The sequence below is a fragment of the Equus quagga genome, chromosome 3, assembly GCF_021613505.1.
Source record: "Equus quagga isolate Etosha38 chromosome 3, UCLA_HA_Equagga_1.0, whole genome shotgun sequence".
NCBI lineage: Eukaryota > Metazoa > Chordata > Mammalia > Perissodactyla > Equidae > Equus > Equus quagga.
The window spans coordinates 38,666,428-38,679,100 of NC_060269.1; positions in this window are offsets into that span (position 1 = coordinate 38,666,428).

The window sequence follows — 12,673 nt, forward strand, 5'->3', positions numbered from 1 at the left end:
GGGCAGCTTTTAAAAACCCATGGCAAAAACAAATACCCTGAGCAGGGCTAAACTAGACCTAATAAATGGGCTTTTCATGTTTAATAAACTTAAGCTCTGCTAAGAACAATAAAGGAAATCTTATAGAACAAGAAAAAAAACTCAACGTATCAGGACACATCAACTAACACATCCCTTTCTGTAAGTAGACAGAGTATAAAGCTGCTTATCTCATTTGAAAGTCTCATAAATTTCTGTGATCGAAAATTTTGGGTTGCAGATGACAAAACTCACCTCAAACTCATTTAGGGAAGAAAAGTGACAGAGGATTTTTTGGCCCAATAACTGAAAAGTCTAAGGCTAGAAGTTCAGTCTAAAGGTTCAGATGTGACTGAATCCAAGTGCAATACAAGCTGAAAAAGAAAGAAAATTCAGAGTTGGATGGGCTGTGTGTGCATGTACCACCTGTGTGCACGCGTGAGTGTGTGTGTGTGTGTTTTGGGAGGGAAGTGGAAGAGCAAGGATGAGAATCAACCCTGCCTCAACTCCAAGGACTCAGGGTGCGGAAGGGGGCTTCTCTAAAGGAAAATCAAGATGCTTCCAGCAGAAGAAAGAAGATTGGATGCTGAGCAGGCAAAACCAGTGGATCTCCAGAATTGCTCCTGTCCTCTAGTAGTGTTCCACCAACTTACCTAAAATTCCCGCCATTCTCTCTCACCGGTTAAGACTTTGGGACTCAGGAGTTTCCTACAATGATACAGCTACTCTGGGGCAAAGGTTCTCAAAATTAGCTAGACGTTAGAATCATGGGAGTGAGCAGATAAAAAATGCTTTAAAATGTATGCATGCCTGAGCCTGACCTCTCAAGTGAGGTCCAAATATTGGACTTCAACGCCTCAAACCTTGTCATGGAGTAAGTATCTGAAAGGAATAATAAATTGTGCAAAGTTAATAGCGGGAGATAGCAGTTCCTCACCCATAGCTACACTCTCCTCCCTTTTCCCCTCCCATGCTATCAGTGAGGACTCTTGGACAGAGTAGCCACCCCATAAAGATTGGCAGAATTTGAATATAATGAAACTGAATTGAGAGAATATATTAAAACTATCTGTGTTCATGTGCTTTCCCCCTTCAAACATATTAGATTCCTACTTTTTGTTTGCAACTTACTGTCTCCAAGGCAAGAAAAGTGGTGGACAAAATGAGGAGGAGCCATTTGTGTTCAAAGACCCTCTGGTCTAGTAGGTAAGAGAGGTGAGTTTACAGGAATTACTGTTCGGAGCTGGGAGAACTCCCAGCATCAATCAACAGTCAACCCCATCTCAGGGAATCAAAGGGAATCAATTTAAGCCTTAACTGAAATGTGGAAGACAAACAGAGAGGCGGGGGTATGGGGTTTGTTAGCATATGCAAAGTCCACAAGCAAAAAGTAGCCTGGCGCATTTGGAACTCGGATGTAGTTATTGCGGCTAGAGGATAGTGCCTACGGGCAGAGTGACCAGGCTGAGGCTGGAGAAAAGAGCAGGGGATATAAGTCGTGTTTATTTTTATTCTAAAGAAGTGTTCATTACACACCCAAATCCCACACATTCTATCATTTTGAGTTGGTACATTTTTAATTTGTGAGGTGAAGAAAAAGTTACAGTTTTAAGTGGGATTTTAAAAATCAGTCCAGAAATGAATCCCAAAGGCGCCCCTGAAACCACTCTGATTTGGCGCTCCTGTGCTGTAGTGCCGCGGCTGGGCCACAGGGGTGCAGCGCAGCTCAGCGGACAGTAGGAACTGAAGATGAGCCATGAACGGTCTGCGGGGCGGGGTCCCAGGGAATCCCTCCCAAAAGCAACAATTGCGGTTCTCCTTGAAATAGGTGGCGCACGTTAGCCCCATTTCTACCCCTCCGCGCTTCCTTCTTCTTTTGTCTGTCACCCTTCCCCTGCCTAAAAAAACCCCTACCATAAATAATGTGTGGAGCACAAAAATATTTGTAAAGTGATGGTCCCTATAGGACTCGCTTATGTGTCCTCATAGCCCAATAAACAGTGGGCTTGCCTTGCAAAAAAATTGGAAATAACCAAAATGTCCAATGGTTGGGGGCTGACGAAATGACACTGTGTATGTTCATACGAAGAAGTACAATTATTTTTAATGAACTAAAAAAAATCTGATCGGTTTTAGAGATTATTTAAAGGCAGGGGAAATGAGAGTGAGAAAATGTTAAGTGAGAAATAGTAGAATCCAAATCTAGAGAGAGCCCAGTTTTATGAAAGTGTTTATATAATATATCTTTACACGGAATGAGATCCTGCACGTTACCAGTGATAATCTCTTGATGGTAGAATTATTGTTGATTTTATTTTTTTTGGTACAGTGTTTTATATTTTTACAAAATATATGAATACTTTTAGATTTAAGAAGAAAATTAATGAAAAATCCCAAAACAAATACCCATCCCACCATGTGCAAAAGGATGAACAATTTTGTAATCATACCATAGTTACATGAGGCTATGCTAGCTCATGGGACTGATTCCATGTTTGCATTTTAACAGGATCTTCTACTGATACAGGCTGGGGATTGAGAAGGACTTGCAAGCCCTTCAAAGAACAATGAAACACGAGAACATACTAGTAGTGATTATAGATTTATTTTCATCTGAGTACTTTTCCGTATCTTTCAAATTTTCTGTAGAAAGCATATATAGATTTTATTTAAAAATATTAAAAAAAAACAATAGCAGGTACAGACTGCAAAATGAAAAACAAATGAATAGGAAGGGAGAAACAAAGATTTGAAGGTCTATCTTACAGTCCTTTAGACAGAGTTCTTCTTTCTCCAGTTTAAAACAGGATCTTAACTTGTCAGATGTAATTTGAGATAGCCATCATTTTTTCATGCTAAAAATGACTGTTTAGATAAATATATCTTTCCAATTATAGAACTTCAAAAAAATTAAATTTTAAAACCTTTTTAAAATTAAAAAAGCATTATGAGATTTTTTTGGGGGGGGAATAATTGGTAATTTCTTTACTTAGAACTGTAAATATTTTGTTATATATTCTTCCAGATCTATAAACAGACATTTTTAAACAACGTAGGAACCTACTGTTTTGTGACCTGCTGAATTCACATAACTCTACTTCCCCATGTCATTATATGTATGATTTTTGATGGTTGGGCTGCATACTTATTTGAACATAAGTGTGTACCATAATTTATTCAACCACTCTCCCATTGTTAAATATCTATTTTCTACTTTTTAGCCCCTAAGAATAATGATGATTTTATTATCTTTGTTCTTGCGAGTGTCTTTGATTATTTTTTTTTAGAAGTTGCTAGAACTGAATCAAAGATACGTGGAAAGGGTGCTTCAATCTACACTCCTCCCAGTAGTATCTGTTTTGAACATTATGGTGTTATAAGTCTTATATAATATATCAATATATTATAATAAATCAAGTAGGGTTAGTCATGCAATTTTGTTCTTTTTCAAAGTTGTTTTGGCTATCCTAGGTCTTTTTTTTTGATGCTATCTTGCCTCACTCTTTTTTTTTTTTTTAAGATTGGCACCTGAGAACTGTTGCCAATCTTCTTTTTTTTTCTGCCTTTTTATCCCCAAATCCCCCCAGCACATTGTTGTATACTTTTAGTTGTGGGTCCTTCTAGTTGTGGCAAGTGGGATGCCGCCTCAACGTAGCCTGCCGAGCGGTGCCATGTCTACGTCCAGGATCCGAACCAGTGAAACTCTGGGCTGCTGAGGCGGAAGGCGCGAAGTTAACCGCTCTGCCACGGGGCCGGCCCCCTAGTCTAGGTCTTTCACATTTCCATATGAATTTTAGGCTCACCTTGTCAATTTTTATCCCCCCAAAAAAGTCTCTTGGGATTTTGATTGTGATGGCATTCAATCTAGAAATCAATTTAGGGAGAATTGACATAATTTACTTAATCATAAATTTACCTAAGTGATTTTTAAAAAATTAATAGATTTTTTTAGAGCAGTGCCAGTTTTATGGGAAAATGAAAGGACAGAAAGTTCCCACATACTCTCTCTACTTCCCAGTTTCTCATATTGTTTACATCATGGATGATTGTGGTACATCTGTTACAATTGATGAACCAATATTGATACAGTATTATTAACTAAAGTCTATAGTTTGTTACATAGGATTCACTCTTTGTGTTGTATCATCTATCGGTTCTAACAAATATATAGTGACGTGTATCAACCATCACAGTGTCATACAGATTAGTTTGTGCTATTGATTTTTATATATTGATCTTGTATCTTACAACTTTGCTAAACTCACTTGTTAGTTCTAGTGGCTTTTTGTAGATTCTATTGGATCTTCTACATAGACAATAATTTCTCTAAAAATAAGAGCAATTTTACTTCTTCCTTCCCAGAACCTGCAGTTCAATGTTGAAAACAAGTGTTGATCCATGCCTGGCTCCTGATTTTAGGGGATAGTGCATTTAATCTCTCACAGTTAAATATGATGTTAGCTGTAGATTTTTCATAGATCCCCTTTACGAGGTTGATAAAGTTCCCTGATTTGCTGAGAAAATGGGTGTTGGATTTTGTCAAATGCCTTTCTGCATTTATTCAGATGATCATATGATTTTTATTTTCTAGTTTAAGATGAATTACATTGATTTTCTAATGTTAAGCTAACCCTAACTCTGCATTCCTGGGGTAAATCCCACTTGGTCATAATGTGCTATCCTTTTTATATATTGTTGAATTTTGTTAGAATTTTTTGCATCTATATTAATGAGCAATATTGATCCATAGTTTTCTTGTAATATGTTTGTCTGTTTTTGGTGTCGGGGGAATGCTGGCATCATGGAATGAATTAGAAAGTATTTCCTTCTCTTAAACTTTCTGGAAAGTTTGTTCCTAATTAGCATTATTCCTTCCTTAAACGTTTGGTAGCATTCACCAGTAAAACCATCTGGGCCTGGAGTTTTCTTTTTGGGGAGGTTCTTAACTGCATACTTAATTTTGTAAATAGATATATAGGACTATTTAAGTTACCTAATTCTTCTTGAGTGAATTTTGGTAGTTTGTGTCTTCCAAATAATTTTTTCCTCCGACTCAGGCAGTTTCCTCACGCACATGCTCTAATCAATACTCCGCTGAATACTCAGGGGGGCCCTCTGTACATCTCCAGGGTTCTCTCTCTGTGCAGTTCATTCTTCTCTGGTACTTTGTCCTGTAAACACTAACCATCTTGGTTTTCTTGGACTATCAGCTCCATCTCAACTCAGGGAGTCCACTGGGCTGTGCACTGCAGCCTGGAACCCCTCCCAAAGCAGTAAGCTGCAGCCATCATGAGGATCCTCTTCCTCGTGTCTCATCTTCCAGGGAGAATCTTCTTCATTGCCTCCTGTCCTTGCCTTGGAAACTATTGTTAAATTTTTTCTTTTTCTTTTTTTGGGCTGTTTCAGGCAAGAGAATAAATCTGGTCTCTGTTACTCCATCTTGTGCGGAAAGAGACGCCCTTTACGTGTTTTCATATCTTTGTAGTAAAGTTTTTCCTTTATTTTTTTTCCTGCTTTTTCTCCCCCAAACCCCCCAGTACATAGTTGTATATTTTAGTTGTGGGTCCTTTAGTTGTGGCATGTGGGACGCTACCTCAGTATGGCCTGATGAGCGGTGCCATGTCCGCACCCAGGATCCAAACCAGTGAAACCCTGGGCCGCCGAAGCGGAGTGTGCAAACTTAACCACTCGGCCACAGGGCCGGCCCCAAGTTTTTCCTTTTAATAGTCCAAAAATTCTAAATATATATATGGGAGAGGCTACATCTCTTTGAACAGCAATGCATTCAACAAGAAGAACTGTTTTAAAATTATTTTGAGAATTCCTGATAAGTCCTCATTACTTAACTCTTTGAAAGCACTGTAAACTATAAAGTTCTATACAGTTGTTAAACATTATTATTGATATGTATTCCAGTTGTACAAAAACTTTATATATATTTTAGGCTTACATTGTGCTCCTGCCTTTCACACAAGATTTAGAAGCAACTAAATAATAAAACTTGGGAAAACAGTATCATGAAATGCTTAATTTTGGTAACTTTACCAATTATATTTAATAAGTTAAAATTTCTAGCTTAACGATGAGTCATTACATATAAGGATTTTAGATAGGACTATTTTAAAAGTTTATACTTGAGAAAGATTTCTCTTAATGTCTTGCCTTTACAAGTTCTAGAACTTTAGGAAATGTTTAAATGAAAGGAAGGGTAGCAAAAATTACAGTAATTAGTGAACATTAAGGACAAAAGTTAAAATATCCATTCAGAGCTGGAAATGTAAAACTGCATCTCTTATCATGGTTTGAATGGAATATGCTCTAATGCACACTGCAATCTACCAATTTCAATTATTTTATAAATGATAAAATAATTATAAGTTTCTAAAAATAATGACAGAAATCACACAGTAAGTGCTTTTGGGACGCTGAATTCTACTCCGTTTGGTTTTTTAAAAAATAACTGATAATAGATTAGTGAATAGTTTAGCAAACTAGTTCTTAAAACCTTTTTCACCCATAGTAGATATTTAAATATCATATGAGTGGGAAGAAGAATAAGCATGTGAGAGCCTGAAGATGAAGATTAAGCCTGTGGGGAAAATATCCCTTTCCAGAGACATGCATTCCCCTATTCTGCCACTGTGGGGCAGAGTAACGACCAACCAGACCATCAGCCAAAAAAATTAACAACCAACTCTTTCATGACCACCTCATTAGTATTCACAGGTAACTGTCTCCAAGGTTCTAGGGATACATGAGTTAACTGTGAATACTTACTTGAGAAAAATTCTATTCTCTTAATGATGAAAAGGGAAATAAAACTTTGATTTTATTTGATGGGTGAAAATGAATGCAATACATATTTTCAAAGGGTAAGGTTGCAAGTTGTCATAAACAAAATCAATCAAATAAAGGAACTCAGATTCTAAATCAAACCCTATTCTGTATTTTGAGTCATTCAGTTTTGATTCATACGGTTACTACATCCTATCAAATACTGTACAGAAACAAGTGAGCAGGATAAATTGGACACCTGACAGTTTTCTGGTTAGCAGTTGCAGGCTCTTTCACTGAAACTATCAGGAAATTTCTACCTGAGTTGAATAGAAACTTCTACTGAAGTTTCTTCTAAGAAAAAATGATTACTTACTATTGTATCAATTTGGAGACTTCTGGGTTCAATGAAAACGAGGAAAGTATATTTCCCATGGGAAATGCATCACATCAGGCACAGATAGAGTTCATCCTAATCTTCTGCTCCTTCCAAACATGTCCTGCTGCACCTACGAGGATGCTGGCTACTGTGAATTATTTTCTAGGAGGGAAACTTTAATCCTTTCCTTTAAAAAATCACTCATAATAACTCTGACACATGCTACGACATGGATGAATCTTGAAGACATTATGCTAAAGGAAATAAGCCAGACACAAAAGGACAAATATTGTAGGATTCCACTTATATGAGGTTCCGAGAGAAGTCGAATTCGTAGAGACAGAAAGTAGAATGGAAGTTGCCAGGGGCTCGAGGGAGATAGGGAATAGGGGAATGTTGTTTAACTAAGAGTTTAATTTTGCCAGATGAAAACAGTTCTGGTGATTGGTTGCACAACAATCTGAATGTAATTAGCACCACTGAACTGTACACTTAAAAATGATTAAGATGGTAAATTTTATGTTATGTGTGTCTTACTACAGTTTAAAATAAAACAAACCAAACTTCAGTGGTTTCCCACTGTCAACAACAATAATTCCCAGTATTTTCTTCATCAGGGCACACATAGAAATGACCATTAGCACACTAGGGTAAACGAGCAAAGTTGTTTGAGGCTGGAGTGACCAGTTGAGGTCTTGGGCCATCTCTGGCTCCATGTTTGTCTAAAAGGCTGAAAGGATCAACCTCTTGGCACTTGGGTAACCCATTCACAGACACTTAGTTGGGAGTATCTCTTCATGTTCTTCAGCCTAGCCCATAAAATTTTTTTTTTTAACATTTTGTTTTCTCCCCAAAGCCCCCCAGTACATAGTTAAATATTCTAGTTATAAGTCTCTCTAGTTGTGCCATGCAGGACGCCGCCTCAACATGGCTTGATGAGCGGTGCTAGGTCTACGTCCAGGATCCGGATGGGCGAAATCCTGGGCTGCAGAAGTGGAGCACGTGAACCCAACCACTCGGCCACGGGGCAGACCCTTAGCCTAGCTTGTAAGACTCAACCTAGCCTATAAGACTCTTCATAATCTGGCCTGACTCTGTCTTCCTAGCTTCTCTCATTGCATGTAACTGGAATCCAACACAAACCTGTTTAAACAAAAAGCAGGGTATTGGCTTACTTATCTAGGCAACTAACTATAGGCACAGATGCTCTGAGGGGTGCAAACAATCTTGTTGGACTTGTGCTCATCTACCATTTGACTCTGCATCCCATTGGTTGTCAGCTTCATTTTTCAGTAATGCTCTAAGTTACTGATTTTCAATCAGGAGAACTGCTTTGCCAAATGTTTAGCATCTCTAATCTGAACACATTTGTACTCCTGATAAATGTAGGAAGAGTTTCTCTGGGAAATGATTCTTGAAAGGGGGTCTTGCCCTGCTACACAAACTTTAATGTGTTTACAAATCACCTGAGATCTTGTTAAAATGCAGTTTCTGATTCTCTAGGTTGGGGTGGTCCCTACCTTTTGCATTTCTAACAATCTCTCAGGTGACACTGATGCTGCTGGTCCAACTGCCACATTTTGAGTATCAAGGCATTAGGGGAAGCTCGGAAATGTGCGAGAGCATTTTTGGTTGTAACATGACTGGGAACACTCCTGGCAGTTAGTGGTGGGGAGCAGGGATGTTAAACTTCCTGCAATGTGCAGGAGAGTTCTACATGATGAACAATTGTCACACCCAAAATACCAATAGCTCTCCCTTTAATAAACAGTGTTCTCATGTAACGCATGCCTAGTGGCATCCTAAATATTTTAGGATGAAAGTCACTAAACTTTTCATACCACATCAAAATAGAATGTGACACTCAAGAAAAATGAAAACCACAGTAAATGATTATAGGCTACCATTAAGGTTTTTTTGGGGGGGGGTTTTAAAAGTAACTTTAAGGTTTTAGCATCTATGTTTCACATTCTTAGACCAGAACTGAACCTAATTCCAAATTGTTTTTAATCAAACCCCCCCCCCCCCAAAACAAACCAGTGTTGAGAAGCCAGATTCTTCCTCCAAGTTTAATGTGGAGGCTCATGCGTTTGTGATATAAATGCCTGTGTTTATGGCTGAAGCAGGTGCTTTGAGGTATTTTAGATAAAATGTGGATTCTGTGCTTGGTGGAAGCATGCCAAATGTAGATTAGATTCCATCTTCACTTCACCCTTTTCTCTCATTCTGACATCATTTTTCATTAGATATTTGGATGTACCATCCATTATACTATGTTCCAAACATTAAGTCAAATCGTATGGTCTATGCTTCTGGGAGTAGGTGTAATACTAAGGAAACAGGCTCTAGTCCCAGATGCCTGGGTTCAAATCCTGGCTCAGCCAGACACTTAGTTGTGTGACCTTGAGCAAACTGCTCAGCTACTTAGATTCTCAGCTGTGAAGCTGGATAAACTGGCACCTACTTCCTGGGGTTGTTATGAGCAGTTAATAGATGAGAAACATTTAGAATGTTTTTGTAGATACAAATGTATATATTAAAATTATTTGAAAAATAGAATGGAAGAACACACAGCAAAATCATGAAAATGGTTTCCTGTGGGGAGCGAAGAAAGACCATGGGCTTGGGGCTGGGTATTCTATCTGTAATGTTTGAGTGTAGTGATTTATTACTTAAATATTTTTTTAAAACAGGAGTTCATTTGACAACCTGATCATTTTTGTTAATTGTGAGTACTAGGCTTGTGGATATTTATTATACTATTCTCTGTATTTCCCCCTATTTAGAACATTTTTTCCAGATTGAAAACACACACACATATTTAGTAAGTAAAGGAACCATCCACATTGCTATTTGTGTTACTCATGTACTGATTGAAAGCATTGGTTTCAGGGTCAGAAAGACTAGAGTTCAAATCCTAATACCACCGCTGATGAGTTCATGACCTCTCTAAGCTTCAGTTTTCCTATTTATAAAGTGGAGATGATCACAGTACGACTGTTGCTATAAGCATCGACTAAAATCGTGCATTTACTGTATTAGGCCAGGTCCTGTGAGAAGAAGGATTAAAGATGCAAGGATTTGTTTTTAGATTTCCCCACGTGAGAAAAGATAGAGAGGGAGATGAAAGGGTGGGCAGAGCCATCAGACCACATGCCGGTCTCACCATGAGTGAGGAAGAGAAGGAAAGCAAGTTAGATGAAAGCATCCTAGACTGCCATGCAGGCTACATAAGGTTTGGCAAGGCTGTTGGGGAGGACTCCAGCCAGTTAGTTGCCTTTCAGAGGAGTCATGTATCTCCAGGACCGGGCCTGCCTTTGTATCTCTACCATGCTTGGGTATTGGCCGGGAGCAGTCCATGGGAAGCTTAGGCCAAACAGGACATAGTGTCAGAGCTCAGTATCCAAGGCCCAGATTGATGTGGTTGGAGGTCTGAGAGTAGCATTTGGGCTGCTGCAAATGCATAGCGTCGTACCAAGCACATGATTAGCACTCAATAAATATCAGGTGCTATTAGCAACAGTACTAATATACTAATAAAAATAATACTCTTTTGAGTTTGCCATGTACTCAGAACAAAAAGGAGCACCTTTCCCACAGTTTGCTTATCCATTCATCAGCTGGTAAACATTTGGGTTGCTTCCATCTTTTGGCTACTGTGAATAATACTGCTATGACCATGGGTGTACAAATATCTTTTTTGAGATCCTGCTTTCAATTCTTTTGGGTATGTACCCAGAAGTGGAATTGCCAGATGATATGGTAATTCTATTTTTCATTTTTTGAGGAACCATCATACTGTTTTCCACAGCAGCTGCACCATTTTGCATTCCTACCAACAGGGCATAAGGGTTCCAATTTCTCCACAACCTTGCCAAGACTTGTTATTTTCTGATTTTTGCATAATAGCCATACAAATGAGTGTGAGGTGGTATCTCATTGTGGTTTTGATTTACATTTCCCTGATGTTTAGCAATGTTAAGCATCTTTTCATGGGCTTGTTGCCCACTTGTATATCTTCTTTGGAGAAATGTCTACTCAAGTCCTTTGCCCATTTTTCAATTGGATTGTTTTTTTTGTTGTTGAGTTGTAAGAGTTCTTTTTATATTCTGGATATTAACCCCTCGTTAGAAATATGATTTGCAAATATTTTCTACCAGTCCATAGGTTACCTTTCACTATGTTAATTGTGTCCTTCGATGCACAGGAGTTTTTAATTTTGAAGTAGTCCAATTTATTTTCACTTTTGTTGCCTGTGCTTTTGATGTCATATGCCAGATATCATTGCCAAATCCAATGTCACGAAGCTTCTCCCCTGTTTTCTTTTGTTTCATACTTAGCTCTTACATTTAAGTCTTTGATGATTTTGAGTTAGTTTTTGTATAGCCACTGACGATTTTTGAATAAGTAGAGTTATGTGAAATGGTCATGAGCTAAGGATTTGGTAACTGATAATTATCATCAATAGGTGCTTCGTTCATGTCCTCAGATTCTATGTCTAGTTTAGCCACTCTAAATATAGTCACTTCTGTAAAAGGACCTTGATCAACTTGAACAGTGGTTCTCAACTTTGACTGCCCTGCAATTACCTGGACAAGCTTTAAAAATACTGATATCTGTTTTCCACCCCCAGAGATTTTTATTTAATTGTTCTGAGATACAGCCTGGGCATTCATTGGTACTTATAAAAGCTCCCTGGGTGATTCTAATATACAACCAAGGATGAGAACCACTGCGCTGGAGAGATTTCCACCATTACAAAATTAAGCAATAGTTCGCTGTGTGATGATCACTGTTTATTTGCTTTACTTTTTGTAGTAAAAGACAGCTTGCAGATTTCAGAAAAGGGGAAAAAAGCATGAATTCCAATATGTTTCTGATTCAATGTATTGCCTTCCCCAACATTTAGTGATATTAGAGAAAATCCAACTTCAAGGATTTATACATTTTTAAAGAGCTCTTAAATGATAAACCGCCTATGCTATTTTTATAACTGTATCATATGCCTCTTTGATAAATAATAACAATTACTTTATCTTAATGGCATCATATTCTGACTCCATGAAACACATTCAAAAGGAAAAATATTTGCAAATAAAATATGCTAAAGAACTGTAAACAAGGCTAGAATAAAAATATGTAACTCTTTATATTGCAGAACTAAATATTCAGGCTACAGATAAGGCCCTTTATTTTTCTAAAGCTACTTAGCTTTGGATATTTCACTCTTCCTTAATTATATTTTCACAAATTCTGGGAAACAGTTAGAAACTGAAATTCATTGTCAAAGACTGTGGACACAGAGAAGGCTGGAGGGGGGTCAGGAGAAGCAGAGGATAAAGGGAGGAGTAAGAAGAGCTGAGTGTTTTATATCACAGAGTTAAGCCCTGATGACTGAGGTAGAGAGTAGCGAACATAATATGCTTAGATTAGGAATTATTTTGATAACAGGACATCATACATGCCTTACTTTATGCTAGGTCTTATATCATTTCACTTTTT